The sequence below is a fragment of the Peromyscus eremicus genome, chromosome 3 (genome assembly GCF_949786415.1).
Source record: "Peromyscus eremicus chromosome 3, PerEre_H2_v1, whole genome shotgun sequence".
Taxonomy (NCBI): domain Eukaryota; kingdom Metazoa; phylum Chordata; class Mammalia; order Rodentia; family Cricetidae; genus Peromyscus; species Peromyscus eremicus.
Genome location: NC_081418.1, coordinates 99206526 through 99212782, shown reverse-complemented (window position 1 = coordinate 99212782; position 6257 = coordinate 99206526).

Here is a 6257-nt window from a genome sequence, read left to right as displayed (position 1 = left end):
CTCTCCTTTGGAGAAGGCCTCTGAACAGGCAGCGCACAGCAGCAGTCTCTCTCTTGGGAGAGACTCCCATATGCAACAGGAGCCTCCCCTGGCCTTGTCTGAGACCCCTCACTGTGTCCTGTCGAGAACTTTGTTGAAGCTAGGAGATGGTTCAGCAGATAAAATGCTTGTCCGCAAGCATTTGGACCTGCTTCAGACCCCCAGGACCCACGTAAGAGCCAAGCACAGTGTTAACAATCCCAGTGCCAGTGAGGTGGAGGCAGGAGAATTCCCAGGGTTGCTGGCAGCCCCGTCTAGCCAGTGGGTGAGTGAGCCCCAGGTTCAGTGAGAACTGATCAAGGAGACACCAGAAATGTATCTCTGGCCTCCAAGCAAACGTGCACACACAAGCATGCACACACACACACACACACACACACACACACACACACGAACACGTACATCATCCCCATTCCCACTCTACCCCATCCCCACCTCCCCGTGATTAGGTGGACACAATTAGGTGAAGACACTTGATTTGAACTTCTGGCTTCCACAAGGACAAGTGTGTGAACACACCCATTAAGAAAAGAATAAAAACTTTTGGCCCCTGTACTTTGGGGTTTTGGAGGTACAACATGGCCACCCTGGGGTCACCATATGGGAAACTCTACCACATTCCCAAGGTGATACTGACCAGGGCAGGGCTGAAGCAGGACCCTAGTTGTGGCCCTGGCCACCTTACTAAAGGTACCTGCTTCACAGGTGATGTTAATAAACGTTGACATTGCCCCCCTCTCCCTTTTTTCTGAGAGGTGCAGCCCAGGCTTATTTTAAACTCATGTGTCACTGAGGCTGGCCTTGAACTCCTGACCCTCCAGCCTCCACCTTCTATAAATGCTGGGATTACAGGTATATGCCACCACACCTACCTTGTAAGGGACTTTCTAACAGCGTGTAAGAGCAGAGCCAAGGTTAGCGCCGAAATAGCATTCCACTTACAGGTGTGAGCCTAGTGTGGGGACCACACAGCTCTGCAGGGGGGCAATAGGTTATCCCTTCTTGCTTCTGACAAATGCCTCTGGCCCTGGTCAACTTGGCCACACCCCTGGACTCTTGGGAACACCCCAGGAGTCCCCGGGACCGGAGAGTGTCTTCTCCCCAGGCAGCACCCTTCTACAACTAAACAAACCAACAAAACCCCACATTCACATGCCCACCGGATCCACGTGACCCTGGCTGCATGTCGTCAATCTGACCACCCTCTGCTTGTAGAGAAAAGAGGCCACAGCTCTGTTTCACACAGTGATCCTGCAGACAGCCTGATCCCTGCTCTCTGCAAGGGCTATCTAAAACACTTCAAAAACTACATGCATCATGCCGGGGGTGGAGGTGCACGCTTTTAATCCCAGCACTCAGGAGGCAGAGACAGGCAGGTCTCTGTGAGTTCGAGGCCAGCCTGGTCTACATACTGAGTTCTAGGACTATATAGTGAGACTCTGTCTCCAAAAAGTAAATAAATGAAAATAATTTAAAAATACATATACTAAAACGGGAAAATTTAAAAATAGAAAATAAGATCAGAGAAAAGATCAGGGAAAAATTAGGATGTCAATATTCACATCACAGAGACTCAATTCCTGAAGGTGAGGTGTGAACTGGCTCGCAGCTTCCTGGCAGCCAAAACAAAAGGAGAAAGAAGATCTGTTTCCTGAGCCCGGCGGTGGTGGCGCAGAGCCAGGCAGATCTCTGTGAGTTCGAGGCCAGCCTGGGCTACCAAGTGAGTCCCAGGAAAGGCGCAAAGCTACACAGAGAAACCCTGTCTCGAGGAAAAAAAAAAAAAAAAAAAAAAAAAGATCTGTTTCCTGAATCAGTTCTCTGAAGTAAACACACGCCTTTCCTTCAGGGGAGACCACAGCATTCCTACACTGAGTTCTGTCCCAACCCTGAGGGACCTGATGGATGAGAAAGCGCCTTTCCCTCCTTCCTCAGGCCCTGTCCAGCTCATCTGTTGCTTCCTCTGGACCCCACGCTGCTCCACTCTCGGTTCCAGCTTGCACTTGACCAGGCTACAGCCTGCAACCTGCAGCATCTCCCTGTTCACATCTGAGGTGGGAAGGCTTTGCTCAGATTCCCTCTGGAGACTCAGCCTCCCTGAGTAGGCATTTCCTGAGCCAGGGTGAGCCAGGGCCCCCGGTGCAGTCATTACCCTCTTCCAACAAGGCACTGCCCAGAGTGGGCCTTTACAAAAGCCTTCCTCCCCACCCCAGCCTTTCCTCATAGGCAGTGCGCTGTGCTGCCGGCCTTCCATGGAGACTCCCTTGGCCTTCCTGAGTGTCTCAGAGGTGAGGTCCCACTTGACACTGCTCCCTCCCCACAGCCAGTGTCCACATTCTGTCCTGAGTCACCCTCTCTTCCACCCCTTTCGGTTTAACCACTTCCTGACCACTGTTTGTCATCTAAACAGCAGAGTCAGAACAACATATTTGAACACCCCTCCACACACACCATGTAATTTTCCCTCCAATCTATTTCTCACCGAGGTTTGGCATAGTGCATTTCTGAAAATTCAAGTGGGCTGGGGGTGGCTTTGTGGTAGAGGGTTTGCTTAGCATGCAGGAGGCTCCAGGCTAAATTCTCTAGCACCTCAAATGAAAACAAAGCACCCCCAAACCTGAAGTGGCATGCATGACCACGCTGAGACTTCTCAGCTGTGGTCTTATGGCTCGCCTGCACGGTGCTGTCCGTCTGTCAGTCACCAGGATGAGGCCCTGGCCCACTTCTTGCATAGCCCCGAAGTGTCTGAAAAGAGCCCTTTATTACCCCCATATTACGGATGGTGCCAGCACTCAAGACTCTCGCCCCATATCCCCAGGGGTTAGGGCAGAGGTGGTCCACAGATGGACGTCTGTGCACTTGAGGGCCAAACAGGCCTGACTCCTGCATGTAAGGGCTGTGGGCCCTGGGGGTCTCTCCCTAGCTTGGCCTGCCCGATTGAATTGTCCTTGTGGTCAGACTGGCTCACTCCAGTGCCCCACCCAGATGGGACAGTCGTGGAGGTGAGGTGGCAGTTTCCCCTGCTTTTACCCACAGGGGCTTTCCAGTAAGCACAGGTTGGATTCTCATCCCCCTCGGCCCCAGTGCATGGCTGGGGTGACCTCCCTGTGCTGTCCAGCCTGGGGTAGCCCCATGCCTTCCTCCTGTCCCTTCCTGGATTTTTCTGGAAGCAGACAGCTCCCAGTCTGTGTTGTCACCCTCCCCCCTGCTCAAGGGGAGGTCACACACCTATCGTCTTCACCCACAACTCTGACAAGGCCTTGGCTCGTGTGCTGGCCCTGGCCTTTCAGACCCTTTGGATTGGACAGTCCAGGGACCACCTGGTCCTGAGTCTGCCTCAGTTTCCCCAGTGATGCCCCACGGTGCAGCCGAACCTGGGTGGATAGTGTGGGTTGACACCTGTTCACTCTGGGTTCTCGGCCACTTGGAGACAGGGACAGCCCTCCAGAGGCGTCCTTGTGGAGGCTACGGCCACGTCAAAGCAGAGACCAAAGTGGGACTCTAAGGCTGCGGAAGCAGAGGGCGAGACTGGGTGAATAAACGTGTGTTCCCCCACCGTGGGGTCCCGGTGCCCGCAGCCCTCGTGGGACCTAGACATGGCAGGTCAGGCTTTCAGTGAAGGGCAGCTCCTGGGAACTTCTGGGTTTTTTGCTTTGTTCTCAGGAACCTGAGGTGGAAAACAGCTTTCCTTGTTCAAGGTCTGCAGAGGATAGGTGCTCTGTTGGGGGACTTGGTGACAGTAGACCCTGAGAGGGCAGGTGGGGTGCAAGTCTGAGTGCTGGGCTACCACTCATCACCCCTGCTGTGCATGTGGGGCGAATCCCTCTCCCCACTTGGTCTTATCTGTGAAATGGGAGCAGCAGCACCCACCTCCCCGGATGGGCTGTGAGGGCTTGACTGCTACGAGCACCCTTGCAGAACGGCACACACCGGTGCAAGGCCTGGGCGAACAGAGAAAGCCGGGAAGCGTGATGGGGGCTGTTGTGGGGTGAACCTTGCTCCACAGTTATCTCCAGCTCTGAGCTTCCTCTCCTGGCTTTCAGTAAGCCTGATGCCGAGGAACCCCACTTTTATGGGTGCTGCTAGTCACAGAGCAGGCGCTGGTTTCCAGCTGGAACCTGATCAGAGATGGTCCCAGAGGAACAGGGCAAGGCTCTCCTTGTGAGAGAGCTCACATCCTAGGCCAATTTTCTGAAGGAGAAATAACAGGAAACTCCCTTTCTTCGTGATCTATAGGCTTCCAGATTTTTGGGTGGTTTTTAAGAATAAGAAGTTGAAGGTCAAACTGGGTGTGGTGTTGAACACCTGTCAATCCCAGTGGCCGGGGGGGTTCAGCCAACCTGATGGAGATGGAATGCCTGCCTAGCATGTGTGGAAACTGGGTTCCATCCCTAGGGTTACAAGAGAAGGGAAGGGAGCGAGAGACGTGGAGAAAAGGCCTCAGTTTCTTGACTCCTGTTCCCGAGGTGAGCAAGGGCACTGCAGGAGGGAGTGGATCCGGGTCAAGCTCCCGGAGGAGCACAACCTCAGGGCTCACTAGTGTGACTTCAGCGTGGGACGGAACCTGGCCCAGAGGTCTGTGGTGTCTATGTGAAGAATGTAAATTACCGAAGGGCATGACCCTTAGCAGACACTGCAGGGTCAGTGAGACAGTTCAGGAGGTGAAATTGCTTGCTGCCAAGCCTGATGACCTGAGTTCAAATCCCGGGACCCACATGATGGAAGGCGAGAACCAACTCCTGCAAGGCACATGTGTGCACACAGATACACACATACAGAACAAGTAAAGGAATTCTTTTTGTTTTTTTGAAACAAGGTCTCTCTATGTAGTTCTGGCTGTCCTGGAACTCACTATGTAGACCAGGCTGGCCTTGAACTCAGAGATCCTCTTGCCTCCCAAGTACTGGGATCAAAGGTAGGTAATAAATGTACTTTTCTTTTTTTTTTCTTCTTCTTCTTTTTAAAGATGTCATTGTAAACTGGATGCCTTTCTCCTCCCGTGGAGAGCCACACTGGAGCCTTTTCCCATGGCCCTCGCTGTGGCCAGCCCAGGCTTTATCCCAGTGAAGCCCCTGTCCCAGCGGGCACCCACTCTCTCCAAGCTGGCTCTCATGTCCCAGGTGCTTTCCTATTTCTTGGCCCCAGCACAGTGCCTGGCTCACCAGATGCTAACAAAGAACATGGTAAGGAATGCCAGCTGGGAGGGGACATGGGTGCCTGGCAGTGCCAAGGAACCAAAGTGTGATTAGTTCTAATCAACAAATGACTCACTGAACTGGGTGTGGTGATACATGCCTGTCACTGCAGCTCTTGGGAGGCTGAGGCAGGGGGATCAGGAATCCAAGGTCAATCTTTTGTTTTTTTCTAATTAATTAATTAATTTAATGTGTATAGTGTTTTGTCTGCATGTATGTCTGTGTATCACATATATGCCTGGTGTCCACTGCTGCCAGAAGAGGATGTTGGATGCTCTGGAACTGGAGTTATAGATGGTTGTGAGCCACTATGTGGGTGCTGGGGATTGCACCCGTGTCCTCTGGAAGAGCCGCCAGTGCTCCTAACCACTGAACCATCCCTCCAGCCCCCATTCCTGACTACTTAGCAAATCTAAGGGCAGCTTGGGGGGCATATATGAGACTCTATCTGAAAACGTTAGCGAGAGAACAGAGAGGAGGGAGAAGAGGGAGAGAGGAGGAGAGGGAGGAGAGGGAGGAGAGGAGGAGAGGGAGGGAGGAGGGGTGAGGGAAAGAGAGGCAGAAAGAGGAAAACTGAAAAAAGAGAGCCCAAAATGGCCATACTTTCAGAGTCATCGAAGAATCCCAGAGTGAACCTGCTGTCAAATGAAAAACAGGGAATTTGATCAATCCACCTCTTCAATGGAGCCTGAGAAGTGGGACACAAGAAGACCAGTGTTTCTTTAATAATGAAATAATTTATTTGTTAATGGACAGACACATTAAGTTTACACACAGCAAGGAGCCTCTAAATCATGATGCTTTCTAAAAACACAAGTGCTAACTGCAGTCCCCCCACCCCCAAAAAGCACCATTCTCCACAGTCTCAACACAGGGTTACATTGGCACCATATTTACATAAAGAAACATCTGGAAACACATTTCCCATCCTTCACCTGCAGCTCTCCTGTGGAGGCTGTTCACCTTTGGAAAGATGGTCCCCCAAACTAGCCACTCAGCAACATTCCAGGAGCACCAATTCTAGGG